Source organism: Eschrichtius robustus, chromosome 8 (genome assembly GCF_028021215.1).
Source record: "Eschrichtius robustus isolate mEscRob2 chromosome 8, mEscRob2.pri, whole genome shotgun sequence".
Classification (NCBI taxonomy): domain Eukaryota; kingdom Metazoa; phylum Chordata; class Mammalia; order Artiodactyla; family Eschrichtiidae; genus Eschrichtius; species Eschrichtius robustus.
Genome location: NC_090831.1, coordinates 60,022,391 through 60,043,153, shown reverse-complemented (window position 1 = coordinate 60,043,153; position 20,763 = coordinate 60,022,391).

Genomic DNA, 20,763 nt, shown 5'->3' with positions numbered 1-20,763 from the left:
AACAATGAAAGCACAAAAGACAATTTGGAAATATCTTTATAACTGCGGCATGGGAAAAGCATGACACAAAAGCCAAAAAAATCTGATTATAAAAAGTTAACACTTTTTCTCTGTATTGAAAGATATGCATAAGTCTTGGGCAGGGGCGGGAGAAGGAAAGGGGAAGGAGAGTTTTTTTCTTTTTAATCTGTATACTTGGATTTCTTTAGAAAGAGCATGCAATATCTTTATAATTTAAAAACTCATACATGTTTAATTTGGAAAATATAGAAAAGCTTTTGGAAGAAACTGAACATCACATAGTATTCTGCCACAGAAATGAGAACTTCTAATGTTTTTATATTTTTACAAATACGGTTTTGCTTAATTCTTTAAAAAATTAAGTCCATTCTGTACCAGTTCTTTTATTCTGCTCTTTATTAAGTGGTATTTAATACTACATCAATAACTGTCCTTCAAATACGTGATTTTAAAATATATATAATTGGTAGGGATGGGGCATAGTTATGACTCTTTATGTTCAATATAAGGTATTTTATAAATTTTTGCTTTTAAAAATAGCCATTTAAAATATTCTTACATAAGTCTTTGTTCATCTTATGGTTATTCAGAAAAAAATAGAAATGGAATTTGGGTCAAGGAATTTAAATAATGTTAACACAATGTGGTCTTATTTTCTGAATTTGCAATTTATACATTTGAAGGTATTTAACCCCCAGGCAATATCATTTCAATAAGAAATTGAAAAATTATCTGTTAACCTCTAAAAATATGAAAGTTTTAAAATTCTGGAATTCAGATCCAATTTGTAAAATTCTAGAAGTGGGGAAATTAAAATATTTCATTGTCAAGCCAAGAAAAGCAGCAGTCTGGAAACACATCAGGTCCTACATGGCTATAGACTCATCTGGTTTGAGCCAAAGTGGTGTCCCGGATTCAGTTGATTCAGCGTGCCTGACCTCAACTTCTCCCCGCTAACGGCGATTATTTCTTTACACTCTGTCTTTCTGAAAAATGATAGGCTTCAATGTTCCTCCTGACAGATGCCTTTAAACTGCCATGGCCCTCAACTTGTGGAATAGATGGAAATAAAATATTTCTTCCATGAAAACTTTTTAGAGCGAATCTTTACGTCCTTAAAGACTCTACACCTTGGTTTTGTGTATGTTTCAACTATATATTGATGTACAAGAAAGAAAAACGCATAGTCTATGGATTGAATAGAAATTAAGCACACCTGTGGGAGCAGTGCTCACATAAAGAACGTAAACATGAGCAGAGTTCCAGAAGATGCCGCCTCCCAGCCTCCACTTCTGCCACCTCGAGGTAAATCATCATCCTGAGCTCTGACAGCATAGGTTCATTTGGCCTGTGTTTGAGGTGGCTGCATGCAGTATTGTTTCGTTTGCGCCTTCTTTTATTCGACTTTACTTTGTTTCGTTGTCTTTTTGTGTGTTTAATTCTTCTCTGGTATGTGATTAAGCACACCTGGTCAATCTATGAACAATAATATGCAGCTCTTTCAGCAAGAACATAAGAAACATGAAGACACTATTTTTTTTTAATTTATTTATTTTACTTATTTATTTTTGGCTGCATTGGGTCTTCGTTGCTGCGCACAGGCTTTCTCTAGTTGCGGTGAGCGGGGGCTTCTCATTGCGGTGACTTCTCTTGTTGCAGAGCACCGGCTCTAGAGCGCAGGCTCAGTCGTTGTGGTGCACAGGCTTAGTTGCTCCGCGGCATGTGGGATCTTCGTGGACCAGGGCTCAAACCCGTGTCCTCTGCATTGGCAGGCGGATTCTTAACCACGGCGCCACTAGGGAAGCCCCCAGGACACTATTTTTTAATGAACCAAAATGTTGCACTATTTTCTTTCTTTTTTTGTTTTTTTAATTAATTTATTTATTTATTTTTATTTTATGGCTGTGTTGGGTCTTCGTTTCTGTGCGGGGGCTTTCTCCAGTTGCGGCGAGCGGCGGCCACTCTTCATCGCGGTGCGCCGGCCTCTCACCATCGCGGCCTCTCTTGTTGCGGAGCACAGGCTCCAGACGCGCAGGCTCAGTAGTTGTGGCTCACGGGCCTAGTTGCTCTGCGGCATGTGGGATCTTCCCAGACCAGGGCTCGAACCCGTGTCCCCTGCATTGGCAGGCAGATTCTCAACCACTGTGCCACCAGGGAAGCCCTGCACTATTTTCTTTTGGCACAGAGAATAATTCCTAGGTGCATGTCTGCTTATCAGAGATAGTTTTGGAGTGCATATATTTCCTCATAGTAGTTATTACGAAAAAGAAAATTATCCCTGCCTTCTCTGAAGGAGTAGTCCCATTTGATATGGGCAAGATAAATTCTTTTTTTTTTTTTTAAAGGCTTAAGGTTTAACAAACTTTTTTTTTTAAAATTAATTATTTATTTCTTTATTTTTGGCTGTATTGGGTCTTTGTTTTCTGTGCGAGCGCTTCCTCTAGTTGTGGCGAGCGGGGGCCACTCTTCATTGCGGTGCGCGGGCTCTCACCATCGCGGCCTCTCTTGTGGCGGAGCACAAGCTCCAGACGTGCAGGCTCAGTAGTTGTGGCTCACGGGCCTAGTTGCTCCGCGGCATGTGGGATCTTCCCAGATCAGGGCTCGAACCCGTGTCCCCTGCATTGGCAGGCAGACTCTCAACCACTGCGCCACCAGGGAAGCCCAAGATAGATTCTTTAATCAAATTAGAAATTCTTGTGGCTTCAGTTGGGTGTCCTTGCTCCCACACTTTGCTTTTGCTGCTGTATAAGCAGAGGAGTAGAGAAATGAACTTGGAATTGGTTGGCTTGAACTTGGAGGCACCATTTTGTCATTAATTAACTGTTTAACTTAATTAGCAAGTCACTTAACTCTTGGTGTTTACTTTGCTTAATTGTAAAATAAGGAGCTGGACAAGATCAGTCCTTAAACTGGGTCTTCATCGTTCAGAACATCCAAAGTTCAAAGCAAAACTCTGTTCTCATCAGCTTCTCAGATTCTTAGGTCTGGGACCTAAGAAAGGTAAAATATAATGAGGCTAGATTGCTGGTTCTTAAATCTCAGCATGCATCAGGACCACCCAAGGGACTTAAAATTGATTGTTGATCGCACCTCCCCGCCTCCACTGAGTTTCTGACTCAGTAGGTCTGGGACAAGGTCTGAGGACAACTTCTCAGTGATAATTGATTCCCCTGGTGTCAGGGCCACACTGAGAACCACAGAGCCAGATGGTTGCCAAGGTCCACTCCTGTGCTGACTTGTGCAGTCCATTAGGTCTTCAATAAAGGAGGTGGGTTGTATTTTGGTCATCACTGTATCTCTGACTGCCATTCAGCATAGCTTCCAGGAAGTTGGTGTTCAGGAAATGTTTGAATGAATAAATGAACAAATGTGTATTAAGAATTCCTTTTTAAAGTGTTCATCAGAAATTCATCCTAATGTGTTCCTATACCTTCTCTAAAAATTTCAGCATTGGGAACACAGCCTGACTGCTAGCTACTTGGTGAGAATTTGGATTAATGTGCTGGATAGAAATCCATCATTATTGACTGTATCATTCTCTGAAACAGAGCCAGTAAAAGGTGGGGCTATAATTTATAAAATGATCTGACCCTATCATTTATTTGTTTCTAAAAGAAGCAAAAATATTTTCTCATGAGGATTGTTTAGCCAGGCTCTGCAACAGTACATTTGTGTATGTTGACCACACAATGTTGACCAACTGTGAACCCCTCAGCCTACGGTCTCCAGAACAGAGCCTACGGTCTCTTAGAACAGGCCTAAGAAAGGGAAACACTCACTGGGCTAGATCATTAGTTTTCAAACTTTATCGTGCATCAGAATCACCTGGAGGGCTTGTTAATTACAGATTGTTGAGAACAGCGCCAGAGTTTCTGATGCAGTACACCTGGGCTAAGACCTGATGATTTGCATCTCTAACAAGTTCCCAGGTCATGCTGCTCCTGCTGAACCAGTGACCACAGGTTGAGAACCACTGGACTAACTGGATTCTAAACCCTTAGGAATAGGCATGTTGAAGCAACCCAGCCTCACAGAATGGGAACTTGATTTAGACTAACTCAAAAGCTATTGAATTTCTATAATTTCTTCCCTAGCTCTCTCAAGCTCCTGTCTCCTCTGTATCCTTAAGTATTCTTAAGAGGTATGAGAGAGTTTGAAACATTTCAACTCAGACAGTCTTGACTTCTTGCAATAGAAAATACCCTTTTGAGTAAATGCTGGAACGTTTCTTAACATTCTCTTTCCCTTTGAACAGGAAAACCCAATGGTTTTCTCAGTGTAGACCCCAGACCAGCGGTATCAGCATCACTTGGGAAGCAGCTAGAAATGGAAATTGTCAGGAGCCACTCCAGACCTGCTAAATCCAAAACTCTAGGGGTAGACCCAGCAATGTATTTTAACAAGCGTCCCTGGTGATTCTGACCCATGGTTAGGTTTAAGAACCACTGGCCTAACTTAAACTTCAGGTGTCAGGTTATCTTGAAAACACATCCCTAAAAGACATAAGGGTAGGAGGAAAATTAGAACAAAGGCAGGACCAAGCTTTGGCACAAGATAAGGGGTTACTGAGACGATAGATTTCACTACTTTTGAAAGCTGGATCAGAGACTGAAAAATATCTCTGAGAGCAAGCTGACCTGGAATGCTTCAGGGAGGTGTTTTTTTTTGTTTTTGTTTTTTCCTTCTTCTTTGCTAATTTAGGAGAATAAAGGATGTCAGTGCCCTGTAACTATATAACTCAGACCAAGCTATGGAAGTGGCTGTTAGCTAATATGAACTCATTCCCACGTGCACGGGAACACCCTCTGAAAAGTTACAGTTCTTCTAAAAACTGTTTTTTTCTCAATTTCTTATCTTCTTACTGAGCAATGAAATGAAAATGTATTTGGGGTTTTTTTTTTTCTTCTTTACAGTAGCTTACCATGGATAAGTACAGCAGCAGGTTTAGTAGGAATAAGCAGCACATTTTCTAAATACAGTAGAATCTGGAAGATGAGTGTTCTCAAATAGACTTGGATAATAGAGAGGAACATAGGGGCAACAGAGTAGGGAAAGATGAATTTTATATGTACATGCATATGGGGTCTAGATAGGAGGATTACATTTAGGCTAACTGGCTTGTAAACAAAAGATTTTAAAATTCTGATGCCATATTAATACTGAGGATAAAATAACAAATGAAATTTCTGATCATTTATCTTTCTTTTGGCCGAAACTTAAAGGTTTTCCATGGATTTTAGAAAAGCTGTTTACTTTGCCAATACAGCCTCTAGCCTTCTGTTCACATCAAAACACATCATAGCTCACGTCTGTTGATTCTGTTCACATCAATTCACATCATAGTGAATACTAAATGGCTTCTGAAATATTATGAACTGTGACAAGGGCCCATGAACTATTTACAAGTGCATTTTAAAATTTCTAGATATTTGAGTTTTTCTAACATATTATTGTTGCTGCTTTCTGGTTCAATTTCATTGTGGTCAGAGAACTTGCACAGTATGATTTCACAGCTTTTACCTTTGTTGAGGCTTGTTTTATAGTCCCACATTTGGTCTGTCTTGAATGTACCACATGCTCTTGAAAATAATGTGTAATCTACAGGTGTTGGATGGAATGTTCTGTAAACATCAATGAGGTCATTGTGGTTGATGGTGTTCAGAGATTCTGTCTTTAATGATTTCTTTGCCCAGTAGTTGCATCAATTGCTGAGAAAGGGGTATTAAATAAACTGTCCATTTCTCTCTTTAATTTGACCTATTTTGCTTCATGTGTCTGGAAGCTCTGTTATCAGATGCATACCTATTTATGATTATTATGTCTTTCTCATGAATTGGCCGATTTTTCATTAGAAAATGTCCCTCTTTACCTCTAGTAATAACCTTTGTCTTGAAGTCTGCTTTATCTGGTGGTACAGCCACTCTACCCTTTTAAGGCATACTATTTGTTGGCATACCTTTTTTCATTCATGTCCTTTTCAATTGGTGTCTTTATATTTAAAGTATGACTCTTGTTCACAACATAACTGAGTCTTGCTTTTTAAAAAATCCATCTTGCTAATCTCTGCCTTTTTTAAAAAAAATTAATTATTTATTTACTTATGGCTGTGTTGGGTCTTCGTTTCTGTGCGAGGGCTTTCTCTAGTTGTGGCAAGTGGGGGCCACTCTTCATCACGGTGTGCGGGCCTCTCACTATCGCGGCCTCTCTTGTTGTGGAGCACAGACTCCAGACGCGCAGGCTCAGTAGTTGTGGCTCACGGGCCTAGTCACTCCGCGGCATGTGGGATCTTCCCAGACCAGGCCTCAAACCCGTGTCCCCTGCATTGGCAGGCGGATTCTCAACCACTGCGCCACCAGGGAAGCCCAATCTCTGCCTTTTAAATAGTGTGTTTGGTTCATTATTGACATAGTTGGATTTAAGTCTACAATTTTGGAATTTTTTTCCTATTTGTCCCCTCTGTTTTTAGTCCTCTTTCCACCTTTTCTTGCCTATTTTTGGAATTAATTGAATATTTTTTAGAATTCCATTTTAATTTATCTATTGCCTTCTAGCTGTACCTCTTTATATTTTTAGTGATGGTGCTGGGGTTAAAATGAACAATCTTAAATTTTCAGTTTAGAGGTATTATTGTTATACTTTGCATAAAATATGAATACCTCATAACTGTATAGGTCTATCTACCGTCTCCTCCATTCTTTGTGTAATTGTTATCATATATATGACATCTATAAATATTATACACTGCAGAATACAATATTATCACTTTCTGTTTTCAACAGTTCTGAGTATTTTTTTAATGAAAGAAAAACTTGTTTTATACCTACCCATTGATTTGCCATTCCTGGCGCTCCTCTTCTTTCGTGAATATCTGAGTTTTCATCTGGTACCATGTCTCTTCATTATAAAACAAAATCCCAAATCCTGTTTTTACAGTAGAGGTATAGATCAGCCCACATTCTTCATTATGAAAGAATATTTTCATTGGATGTAGTGTTCTGGGCTTGCAGTTTTTAACCCTCAGTGCTGAAAGATCTTGTTCCACTGTATGACTCCATTTTTTCCAATGAGTGGGCAAGGTGGTTGGAGAGGGGTGGGGAATTCAAGTCATTTTCCCGGAACTTCCCCGAAGCTAAAAGGTACACATAGACGTAGATATTCTTAGATAGCATACATATCATACTTCTGAAAAAAGGGGAGTGGGATCCACTCACGAAGTGCTCTTCTCTTCCTCCAAGTGTCAACTCCTCCCATTGCTTGTGCCCCCACTAGTATCTGCCTGATTTTTTGTCACTCTCCAGTGCCTTTAAGTAATTATTTTTCCTAATGTGTTTCGAGTTTATATCTGTTATCTTTGGGGAGTTCAGTCTTACAGAAATTAGCCGTTATCAGAAGCAGGACCTTGAACAATGGATTCTTTAGGGATCTTATTGACCAGCCCATCACTCCAGCTTGCAGCTGTAGTCACACAACACCCACACCTATCCTTGTTCATTTACATACTTATTAGACAGATGTAAGCTTTTTTCGACTCAGCTACATTTGTCTTTTAAACACCCTGGGAAAAGTCTGTAGCCTCCACATTTGGAGAGCTAATTTAAGGAACGATTTATCATGTTGCTGTTAATGGCTCAAAGTGGGGTTCAGTTTGCCCCCAAAGTCAGGAGAGATCTAGGAGATAACAAAGGAGAGCGTGTTTCTGCTATGAACTTGGCATCTGACTATACCACACTCAAACAATATTTCACATCCTACTCTGTGCTAGATCCTAGTCAGAGATATGTATGAAAGTCGGTTAACTCACGTTCAACTTGATTGCTCACAGCTCTGAAGAGAAGGCTCTGGTTCCAGAAATCCTCCTTCATCTTAGATTACCAACTCTGTCAGGTATTAGTTACTTTGGCAGAAGTAAGAAAAATCTAATGTTTTGTAAAAATCATTGTAGGTTCCGTAGGAAACAAAAATCTCTGTTAAAACTTAATCAGGGGGACTTCCCGGGTGGTCCAGTGGTGAAGACTCTGTGCTGCCAACGCACGGGGTACGGGTTTGATCCCTGGTCAGGGGACTAAGATCCCACAGTCTGCGCTGTGTGGCCAAAAAATAAAAATAAAAAATAAAAAAGCAACTTAATCAGGAAGGCAGGTATACTCGCCACCATAAATAATAATAATAATCAGGGACTGGAAATTGATGGTGTCATGGGAAGAGAGAATTCCTTTTGGTCATAATTTATATCACAAAATTAATATCAGTGAATGAGCATCAATATCACACCTGGGGTGGGGTGCAGTTATCAGGTCTCTGATAGTTTTGTATCATTAAGACACCTTTAAAACCTAGTATAACTTCTTATGTTCTAGTTGACAGAAAAAAACAAAATTACAAATATTGGCATATTTCCTGGTAATTGCAGTATCACCTCTACTGGCAGCTTGTTGAAAGCACTTAAAAATAATGATGATAAACCACTGTAGAAATAGATTGTGGGTTTCATTACGTCCCAGAACTTCTTCAGTGAACTATGATATCAAGATAAAAGAATACCAAAATCTGTACTGGTTAGAGTTCTACCAGGGAAATAGAACCAGTAGGATATATATATATCTACAGATATAGATATAGACACCAAAACACACATATATACATACATGGGGACATATACACTATTTTGCATGGAAGCTACATGGAATAACAAAATTATATTATTTAATCCCATTTTAAAGTGCTGAAAATATGACTTCAGTTTGTCTTCAGATTAAAATAAAATCTCCAAAAATGTCAACGAAAATCTCTAAAATGGATATTATAACCTTTTCATTCTTAAACATATTCTACAAAACTATGCTATGTTTGAAGTCTGCAGTAAATGGTTTTGGAGACATTTAGTCTCCAAGTGCATCAGATTGGGATTCAAAAGACCATGGTCTCAATTGGTTTTTAATTAAAAAAAAGAGAGACCATGATCTCTCTGTTCTTCATTCTTATCTTCTCTTGATGGGTTTCTTCTTGCCAAATCAGAGGGTTAGACATGATGACCTCTAAGAACACAGATCTTTCTAAGTGTCCGTAATTCCATACATAGGAGCTGAGACTTGGAGCTGCTCTAGAACTGCCTTCTGATCTCTTTGAGCCCTATCGATATGCTCTCAGGATACCCTAAAAGAATGGTTGTAATAAGAAAATTTAATATTTGCCAATGCCACAAATCACAATTTTTTTTACATGCTCAATCAAATTCATAAAAGCCACTGATAAATTCCTCTACCACACTGCGGTTAAAAATAATTATTTAAGTCAAATGTTAATTCCTGAAGTTGTTTTAGTTAGATGAAGTCCAAAGGCTTATTTATTTTTTTCCCCTTGTGTATATAAACAAGTTATTTTCCATATACAATGACCAACAAAGTTTCAAGCAAATAAACTCCCAGGAGGTTTTTATGATTTGTGTATTGTTTTAAATGTGCGGAAAATATTTTTGTTCTTAAAAATCATGCTGAAAATAAAGAATGATTCTAATGGTAAAAGATTTGCTAGTTACTAAATGAATACAGTAGATGTCTCTAAAGATTGGACTGCAAAATATGTTAGAAATGTGTACACTCAGGAAAATTACATAGAACTCATGAAAGAATGTACTGCTTCTGGAAAAAAAAAAAAAAAATAGAAGCCTGCTGGCAAGGGCTTGCCAAATAGTGGTATCAAGGTAGCTCAGGCAGGTAGTTACAGCAAGACGGCCCCACTCCCATGGGAAATGTATGTGTCATTGTCAATATCAGAGTACCCTACTAGCATCTCACTTTTGCCCTGGGGGCCATTCTTCTTTCCTTCGGACATATTTTCATAATGGAAAAATGAAGAGGAATGGGAACTCGGGGTATAGAGAATGGAAAGGATGGGAAAAGGAAGAATTGAGGCTGATTTAATGAAATGCCTGTTCCAGTGACCCACTTACTATTTGTCCATCTCTGGTAGGAGTTGGCCTTAGAACAGGATACTGTTTCAAAAAAAGTAATAGCCCATTTTCCAAGAAATATGGAGTAGTTTAGATAACTCACTGTACCTTTCAGTTTTTAAAAACTCAGGTAATAAACTTGATTTGTCCGACACAATAGCCAAGTAAAGAATATGGCCTCTTAGTGTCTGTTTGGGAAGGCAGCTATGCTCTCTAGCATACCACTGACACTGCACATACTGGTGTCTGTTTTGGATGAATTGGGTTTTCTTATCTTCACTTTATAAACACTGATAAAGAATTTTAAAAGTAATACACATCGTGCTAAAGATCCAATTTTTGAAACTGGATTGGAATGTTTAGAGGCGGTGCTGGCCCTCAGAATTGCAGAACCCAGAGTGAATTAAATGTGACTTCATGCCTTACTTTAAAAAAAAATTGATCTCTTACAGGCCATCTTTCAGCAGGATTTTAGCAGAAAGTGCTGTAAGACATGGACACACACACACACACACACACACGGAGCAGCTCTGAGGTTATTATCTTGGAAGGTAAATGAGGGATAAGATGAAAAAGCAATCACAGAATCCAGCCCAGGAGAATGAAGGGAGACAGAATAATATTCTTAATTCTACATGGAAGCAGAAGCAAGCCACAGGCGATCTGGCTCTGAACCAAATAGGAAAGAGGATAATCAGAGAAAGCCTTAAAGATCAATATTTAATGAAAGAGCATAAGAGTATTGCAGTTAGGAAACATTTTTCATATCAATTTGGTCTGATAGTTTCAGACTTATCTCAGAGCAATACAGGTTCAAGATGAGTTTATTCCAGTCAAATTTATAGAAACTCAAATTAGCTTAAGCAGTGTTGAAGAAGAGCTAAAACTTACTGCTTAGAGTCACTGATTGGGCTTCAGTATTGATGTTTCCTTGAATCTTTCTCTAGGTGTCTATCTTACTCAAAATTAATTTTTTAGTATTTCTGTTATAGTGAATGGCCTTCTAATCTATATCTTAGATAGTCACACATAGGAGAAACGGAGCTCTTTATTATAAGGCAGCTAAGGCAACACCATTCACCTAGGGTTTCAATCACCTTTAGGCCAGTAACCAGAGGCACAGGCTTGAGCAGTGCTAGCCTCAAAAACACACCTAAAAGCAACACTAGAGACAACAGATGCAGATCCCACAAAGGAGATGAGTGAAAGCTGCTTATAGACCATTGTTGTATTAATTTCCTGTTGGCAGACAAATCACCACATGTGTAGTAGCTTAAAACCACTGTCTGGTGGTCAGAGTCTAGAATGGGTCAGCAGACCTGTGTTCTTGTGTAGGCTCTAGGGAAGAATCCAGATCCTTGCCTTTTTCAGCTTCTAGACGCTGCCTGTCTTCCTGGGCCTGTGGCTCCTTCCTCCATACTCAAAGCCAGCAGCATAGCCTGTTCTGTGTATGCCTACTCTCCCTTTTATAGGACTCTTGTGATTACATTACACCTGGGTAATCGAGGAAAATCTCACCATATGAGAATCCCTAATTCAATTACATCTGCAAAGCTCCTCTGCCATGTAAGTAACATGTTCACAGGTTCTGGGGACGAGGATGTGGATATCTTACAGGGGTGTGTGTGTGGGGTAATTATTCAACCTACTACAGTTGTCAAAATGTCAATCAGAATATAAGGAAGCTTGGTTACAATGCTCATTCACGATGAACTAAGAGAGAAAAGAAATTATTAGCCCAGGATACTTCAATTCAGCCTTGATTAAGTCAAAGGGGAAAAAAAGTCCCTATTTGAAGATCCGTTAAGTGAAACAGAAGAAAAAATAGAAAGATGCTGAAGCAAGTGATGCATGAATTCACATCACTAGATCAGTCATTACTATATGTTTAGAGAGAAAGGAAGACAGACAGAGGACAATATTTAGCCTTTATTTACCATAAAAAGTTAGTTAAATCTACGTTTAGTCTGTTCCTTGTCATCCTAAAGTGAATATCTTTGTACTAAAAGGGGAAGGAAATTTCCCCTAATATTTCAATTTTCTTACTTTTTATATTCATATTTTATATTTGCTTTAATAGAGATGCCCTAAGCATTGTTGACCTTAGAATTGTTTTGTTTTATGGAAAATGGTGTTTGTGAAAATATTTGCTTTGGAGAACAGCTTGTTCACTTAAAGTTGTAGACAATGTTTGTTTTTAGGAGGAGGAATTTATTCACCAGCCTCCTGATAACTGCTATGACTTCACTGATCTTGCAAAAGCAACTCAGCCAAAAAAAAAAAAAAAAGAAAAGAAAAGCAATGACAAGAAAAATGTAAATTTAAATTAGAAGACTATCTCATGGACTTTTTATTTGTGGAAGTTGATTTTGCAAGTAAACACTTTTTTTTATTTTAAAAGCAGTTCATTTTCATTTTAAAAAGCAGTTATTTTTTAACAACTTAAAATTCTTTATTCCTCAGTAACACAGTATTTTTGAGTCTTCTGAATCTTCTATCAACTCTTTGGATAGTGTGCTATTGAATCTTGAACATAAGTCTCCAGTTATCCCAGCATCTCTGTTCTTTTATTATATATTTGAAAATTTTCATAATTAAAAGTGCAGAGATTTTAACTGTTCTTGCAACTATTCTAAAATATATATTTGAAATTATATTTTAGAGTCTGATGGCACTTCACTTCTTTCATTGCCAAATGAAATATTGAAAGTTCTGTGATAATGCAAATAGATTTCAAATCCATACAAATTTTGGAAATATCAAGTATTTCAAAATAATATTGAAGCTTTTATTTATGACATGGATTTTATCACAGTAACACGTTGGCTAAACTAAACTTAATAGTGAATACCATCAGCCATAAATGGAAGGCAGACCCAAAACATAGGGTATCTCAAAAGTCTAAGATGTTCTTAAGTTTCAATAATCTCAGAAGTATAAATGCTTCAAAATAAAAAAAAATTGAAAATGTAAATTATTTACATTTACCACATCATGCAGTTTTGAGAAACTTTGAATAATAAATTTTTTATTGTGGTAAAAATCCCATAACATAAAATTTACCATTTTAACCATTTCTTAATGTACAGTTAAGTAGTATTAAGTGTATTCACATAGTTGTGCAACCAATTTCCAGGACTTTTTCATCTTGCCAAAACTGAAACTCTATACCCATTAAACAACAAGTGCCCATTTCCTCTTTTCCACCGTCCCTGACAACCAGCCATCCACTTTCTATTTTGATGAATTTGACTACTCTAGATATCTCATAGTAAGGAAATAATTCAGTATTTGTCTTTTTGTGATTGGTTTATTTCACTTAACATAATGTCCTTGAGGTTCATCCACACTGTAGCATGTATCAGAATTTCCTTCCCTTTCAAGGCAGAATAATATTCTATAATATGTATATACCACATTTTGTTTATCAGCTCATCCATCGATGGACATCTGAGTTGTTTCCACCTTTTGGTTATTGCCATTAATGCTGCTATGAACATTAAAGTATGAATATCTTTTCAAGACCCTGCTCTCAATTCTTTTGGATATATATCTAGAAACGAAATTGCTGGATCATATAGCCATTCTATTTTTAATCTTTTGAGGAACCACCATACTTTTGTCTATAGTGGCTGCACCATTTTGCATTCCCACCAACAGGGCACAAGTGTTCTAATTACTCCACATCCTGTCCAACACTGGTTATTTTCTGTTTTTTTGATAGTATTAGCCATCCTAATGTGTATGAGGTGATGATATCTCATTGTGGTTTTGATTTTACTTCTTCCTAATGATTAGTGATGTTGAGCATCTTTTCATATGTTTGTTGGTCAAATAATACATTTTTAATTTAATTTTTTGTTTTAGTCAGCGTCTGCCATCTTCAGAGTGACTAAAAAATTAATTTTTCAAATATTTCAAAACTAAATAAGTAAAGATAAATAGTCTTCCAAATCATGCTCACTTTATAAATTTGTAACATCTACACTACTGAAGATATTAAAACTTAAAACTGACGAAGAATTTTGGGATCCTGTGAATGTAAAACAGAGATCAGGTTTGCTGTTCGAAGCTGTACTTGGGCAGAGCCCCCATTATGCCTCTGGGTATCACCTGAAACTATTTGACTTGCTTCCACCTGGGATAGAACTCCTATAGCTCCTCCCTGGGAAGCTTGTCCATGATGGGTAGTGTCACCCTCGGTAGCTCATTGTTTGGGAGAACCACGGACACATCTTTAAACTCCTCTTGCTTCAGGAGCCCCTAAGTTAGCTGGCCAGGGCTGGATGTCACCAGTGGGGAGTCTAACACCCCCAGAGCCTGCTTGGTCACCAAGGAGCTACAGATGTCCTGTTGCATTAGATAACTGAGTCTTCTTTCTTTCAGCGTGATTATTACTTAGCTCTTAAAATGTTGTATCAGCCTAATTGTTCTCCTGCAAGCTGGTATAACTTTTTGAGCTTCATATTTCTCTGGACTTTTGAGTATTCAAAATATTTCTAGCATCATTTTGGCTTTTGATCTCATCAGAGAACGCATTAGCTGGCAGCTTTCTCTAAAGGCTAACAGATACAAACCCAAAGAAGGAAAGTTATAATCGTATTTTAAATGTACCCTGAGTGTCAATGAGCCCAAATCTGTAAAATGTTACTTGCTATTCCTTCTAAATGATTTGATACCCTGAGTGGTACATAAATAATTGAATAGTGACTTTTAATTAAGGCTCTGAAGTGAAAGCTGCTTTATGCAAAATTAAATGCTTTTTAATAGCTAATTGAGAAAACACTTTTAAACACTAAAAGTACCATACCAGGAAACTGAGCAAATTACCAATTTGATTTGGTAAGGTGTTCTCAGATGACACTTAGGATTCTGTTTCTTTTTGTAAATGAATGTTCCTTTTTGTTCACAAAGCTCAGAATTTTATTTCAATATGGCCAATACTTCAAACATAGACCATGTAATGTGTTAAATAATATATTAATGTGAAAAATCAATATATCCTATGACTACTTAGGAACTAAATAATATGTTTCATATCTTTATCTAAGTTTTACAGATAGTAAAGGTAACTAAGCATTATGTATTGAATTGTGCCCCCCCCCCATTCATATGTTGGTGTCTTAATCCCCAATACCTTAGAATATGACCTTATCTGAAATAGGATCATTGCAGATGTCATTAGTTAAGATGAGGTCATTCTGGAGTAGGATAGGCTCCTAATCCAATATGAGTGGTGTCCTTATTAGAAGGGGAATATTGGATACAGAGACGCACACAGAAGGATGCCAAGGAATGCCAAAGGTTGCCAGCAAACCACCAGAAGCTGAAAGAGTGGCATGGAACAGATTGCCCTGTGCAGCTCTCAGCAGAAACCAACCCTACTGACATTGATTTCAGACTTCCAGCCTACATAACTGTGAGACAATAAATTTCTATTGTGTAAGCCACCCTGCTTGTGGTACTTTGCCATGGCAGCCCTAGCCAAATGTTATGAACTGAATGCTTGTATCCATCAAAATTCGTATGTTGAAGCCGTAATCTCCATTGCGAGGGTATTTGGAAATAGGGCCTTTGGGAGGTCATTAGGTTTAGATGAGATCATGATGATGGCGCCCTGAATTGAAATTAGTGTCCTTATAAAAAAGAGCCATCAGAGAGCTTACAGTCTCTCGTTCTCTCTACCCTATGAGGACACAGCAAGAAGGTAGCCATCAGCAAAGCAGGAAGAAATTTCTTCACCAGAACCCAATGATGCTGGCACCCTGATCTTGGACTTCCCAGCCTCAGATCTGTGAAAAAATAAATATCTGTTTTTTAAGCCACCCAGTCTATGGCATTTTGCTATAGCAGCCTGAGCTAAGACACCAACTAATATACTGGGTAACCCACGTGGAACTCCAAGTTGAGTATGGAGCACAAACAGCTCTGCTGGGTGTCTGAAATCAAGTTGACATAAAAATTTCTTTTAAAACATTGAAGATAATTATAATTAAATGTCAAATTTGTGAGCATCCTAACATTGATCAGAAATTGTTTTTAGAGACAGATGAATAAAGCAAATACTTTTAAATATGAGTGTAATACTGTGTTCTAAAGTGCTTCAGTATTGGGAATCTTGCCACTCAAAGCTAATTTAAACATTTGCCAAATTAAAACACATAGTAATCAAATAAGTACACAGGCTTCTGTAAATGTGAGTAGGCAAATATAATTGTCATATCAGTAATTATACTTATTCCCTAAGGCCAAATAATCAATTTTCGTTTTATCTTCAAAACAACCCTGTAGGGTAAAACTATTATTAGTTTGACTTTACAGCTGATGAACCAGATTAGCAAAGCTAAGTTACTCATCCAAATTTTTACAGGTAATAAGCCATGTGTGACTTTTAGGTGTGGATATTTAAATGCTATAACACCCTTAAAGAATATGCATAAATTTCAAAATGCAAATTTTAATAAGTTTATTTTACAAGTCTATCATTATTTTTATAAAAAACTTAAAAATGAAAATTATCCTTAGAATTTCTATATCTGAGAAGCTGGCTCTTTGAAGTATGTAGTCATTTTAAAGTTCACCCTTGAACAACGTGGGTTTGAATTGCATAGGCCCACTTATATCTGGATTCTTTTCAATAAATATAGTACTTGTATTTTCATTTTACAGCTCTTCAAACAGAGTGTGGGGGGAAAACCCTGTGTTGGATTAGAGATCACAATATGTGGGATCCAAAAGTACTAGAATTTGAGTCCTGATCCTATTCAAACTGTTTTAGCTTCCTGCCCTTGGGTGAATCATTGATTAATTTCTTTGTTTTTGAGACAGACATAATACTTGGATTTTTGATTTCACAGGGGTCGGCACTTCTAAACCTGCATTGTTCAAGGGTCAACTGTATATTTAAATATGTTATCTCAACGAGGCTTTTTTTTCTTAAGTAGACAACTAAAGAAGAATTTCTAACTCATTGGTGGGATTCTTATTTATTTATTTTTTTGATTCTTTAACAGATTCTTAGTTAGGATTTTATCCTTAACTTTGCTATCTAGTGTTTTGAGAATTATGTAGAATGGAATAAATTGTGTTTTGCAAGTGTAAGTTGCTATTTATTATGACTGATACACTAGAATATCAGTGCCATCTTAAAGGTCTCTAATCTTATATTCTGTTTAAGATCTGTTGGCTTTCCTTACCAAATGCATCAAAACAAACTATTCTGCTCTTATTTGTCAAACGTTTTACCACAATTATTACTTTTCCACAAATATTTCCCAACTTTCCTTTACTGTGGTTAGTGTAGTCCCTATTAAAAAAGTTTATTAACTTCTCATAGGGTTGCTGTCACTGTTGAGTGAGATGAAATTTATTTCATAATACAGGTCCTCTCATACGCAAGATTATGCAAATTACCCAGCTTCTCACCAAATTATAGTCACAATTAGATGAGATAATCAATATAGTATGCTTAACACATTGTCAGCACATAGTGAGCCCTCATTACATATTAGTTGTTAATAATAATGTTAACAACAGGATGAGACTCTTTTAATAATAGAGATTTATGTTGTAATAATGGGTTATGATCATGTACATACTGATAATATTTCACTTTAAATGTTAAAAAAAGGAATGGGAATAAATCTTTTGCTTATGTTCAATAAATTAAAAAAAAACAATAAATAATTTCTTCTTTTTCTTTATACTTTTAACTATTTATCAGTAGGGATACCCCAGGAGGTTAAGCCAAGAGACCCAGCTTGCTACTGGGGACCTTGGAGGAATAATGGTGCCTACGCTGGTGTTGCACTCGGTGCCTACCAGTGCTTTATGACCTGAGTCTCATTCTCTAGGACTCCCTCTGGGACCAGAAAATGGTTTCCAAATTGTGGATGACTCTATTGGTCCACTGCCCTAAGACTGCTTCCTTTGCAGTATTTGCTGAGTGGAGGTGCTAAATAACTTGAAAAGTGCAGCTCCTCGTGCAGAAAAATGAGTTCATGGTATCAGATGCCTGGAAGGATGAGGATTTGGGGTACTTCTGCTGGGTAATGCCTTTGGAAGTCCTCAGAAATTTCCTTGGTGAGTCCTAGAACCTAGTTAACTGTATCAGTGCCAAGCAGCTGAAGGAAATTTCGTCTGTGCTGTCTTCCTTCACAGTTCTAGGTACTATGATCTCATTTTTTTTTTTTTTGACTGATGACTGTAAAAAAGTAGATTGTTTTTCGATTGGTAATTAGATTATTGGATGACTGCCAAAAAAGAGTAGAGTGCTCTTTGATGTTTTTAATATCTGGCATATATTTTTGGGCCAGAACAAGACTAGCAGAAGCATTTTATTATATATTTCTGTGAGTAACCTCTGAAGCAGAAAAGATTCAACTATTCAAATTAAATAGAAACTTTAAATAGCTAATATAATAGTGGAGGAACTTTAGAAATGTCCATGTAGTAAAAGGTAAAGACAATTCTGGACCATTCTAAGAAAGATCTTAAGCATTTCAGCAAGAGTGTGTCGTAAACAAATGTATGTGGAGCATGAATTGTATGAGAAAAAAGAGTGGAAGAAGGAAAACTGGCTCAGAGACCATCCTGGTAATTCAGGTGCAAAATGAGTTTGTGTGTGTGTAATATGAGATGTGCAGGACCTACTCTGAAGCCATTGAATCAAACTGTGTGGAAGTGAGGCCAAGAAATCCATCCATATTTTTTAAAACTTCCTCAAATGATTTCAAGGGCAACCAGGACTAAACTTCCTGGCTGAGATGAGGAAAAGCTAAAATTAAGTTGTTGCTTTGTGCCCTATCTCCAAATTTTATCTTGTTCTTATGAATCTTTGTGCTGACATTGCTACTGAAGCAACCTTGGGTCCACTTGCCTGCTGTGCAGCAAAGCCAATTGACTGACAGCAGGCTGTGGTGAAGGAAAGTACAGTATTTATTTGCAGTGTGCTAAGGAGTACGGGCAGCTCGTCTTCCAAAGACCCAAGCTCCTCGATGGCTTTCAGGGAAGGATTTTAAAAGCAGTATTTGGGGTGAGGGCTACAGGGTGTGTGGCTTTCTTCTGATTGGTTGGCAGTGGGATAACAGGGTGATGTTTGAGGAGTCTTAATCAAGCTTCTGGTCCCCACCAGGGGTCTTAATTTCCTGCAGAACAACTCAAATATGTGTGTCAGATTGTTATACATTTCCTTTGAGGAGGAACTAGGAATGTTTATAACTAAACTATTGTCATTACTTTTCTTCTTTAACTGCTTTTCCTTTGTTTCTGCAGTCCCGCTCTTCCCTAATTAGTAACTGCTTGAGTCTGCTCTTTGGAACTCAGGGAAGGCCTCAGAGACTAAAGCCTTTTTCTACAAACAAGAAATGGTGGACATGGAGAGGCTTTTGTACCCAGGAGGGCCCTTCAGGGTCCTGCTCAGTTTCAACCCCCCCTTTTTCTTTGATACTCCTCAATCCTGAGGGCAACAAGGGCGGGACAAGAAAGGGAATAAAGTTTTGGATAGAGAGGTTCATCATATACTTGGCAGAGGAACTCGGCTTTAGGGGACTCAGTTTCAATATCACTTAACTGATGATGGACTTTCCTTCCTCACAGACCCTTCCTTTTGTCTATATAGCCCTGTACCCTGTTCTTGCTCTTCCTTATTGCCTAGATGAAATCTCTTGGGGTTGAACAAGAACAACAAAATTTTAGAATGAAAAAAAATCTAAAAGATATCATCAACGGAACAACTTGAAAGTTTAGGGATCTTCTGAATAACTAATAGTCAGAGGTCCCTAATAGTTACAGAATGAATGACCCTGGATGACATTACCAAACAAAAAGGATCATGTGGAAAAGAACAATGTTATTGCAATTCTGTGTAACATCTCTTTTCAAATGTAAACATATCAGATGCTGGATAACCTTTTACTCATTCTAAAGAAGAGATGGATGGCCTCAGACCTTGACAGGGCTTCACCTCATCACCCTGGTTCTTTAGTCACTGTCAGGGCAACCAAAAGCATCATTTCCCACCTGGGGAGTTGCTGTGGCCTGGCCTTTCAGAGGCCTCCTCTAAAAAGTTAAGTATAAATAACAAGTGCTGGAAAGTCTTTAATCCGTGAATTAGCATTTCAAAGATCAAAGATAATAGACCTCTGAAGTCTCTCTCTGTACCAAAGAGCTGTCACCACGCTAATAGTTCAGAAGCTCCTGGTCTCTCTGTTTCCTTCCTGTCTCTTTCTCTACCTGTTCTCTCTCTCTCTCTCTTTTTCTCTCTCTCCCCTCAAACCCTTACAGTTTTAGGAATATGCTCTTTGTTTCCTTTCCCTTGGTGGTTATTCTACGATTGTCTGTCTTTCTCTATTATCTGTGCTCATCCAGCTGTCCTTCCTCCTGTACCTCTCATGAAGCAAATATTTTTTGAGCTTCCACTTTGTATTAGGCTCTGTGCTAAATTCTGGATATTCAACAGAAAATAAAACAAACATGATCCTTGCCCTCATATGTATATATGATGCTTGCATTTTCGCTTTCCTTCAGTCTACTTTCTCTTTCTCTTTTTCTTTCTACTTCTTTGACCTCTGTTAATTGGCTATAATGCAGAATGAAAAAAAAATTTAATGCAACTTATATGTATATATTGCTAATCTCTCTCCTCCCACTGCCCTACGTTTTGATGTTTTTTTGGCTTAAAAATCAAAGTAAAACAATAACTGAAGCTAACTAAGCAGAGTCTGGGATATTATCCAGTATTCAAACACATTAATAATTCTCAGTAAAATGTATCAAGATTTATTTATATCAAG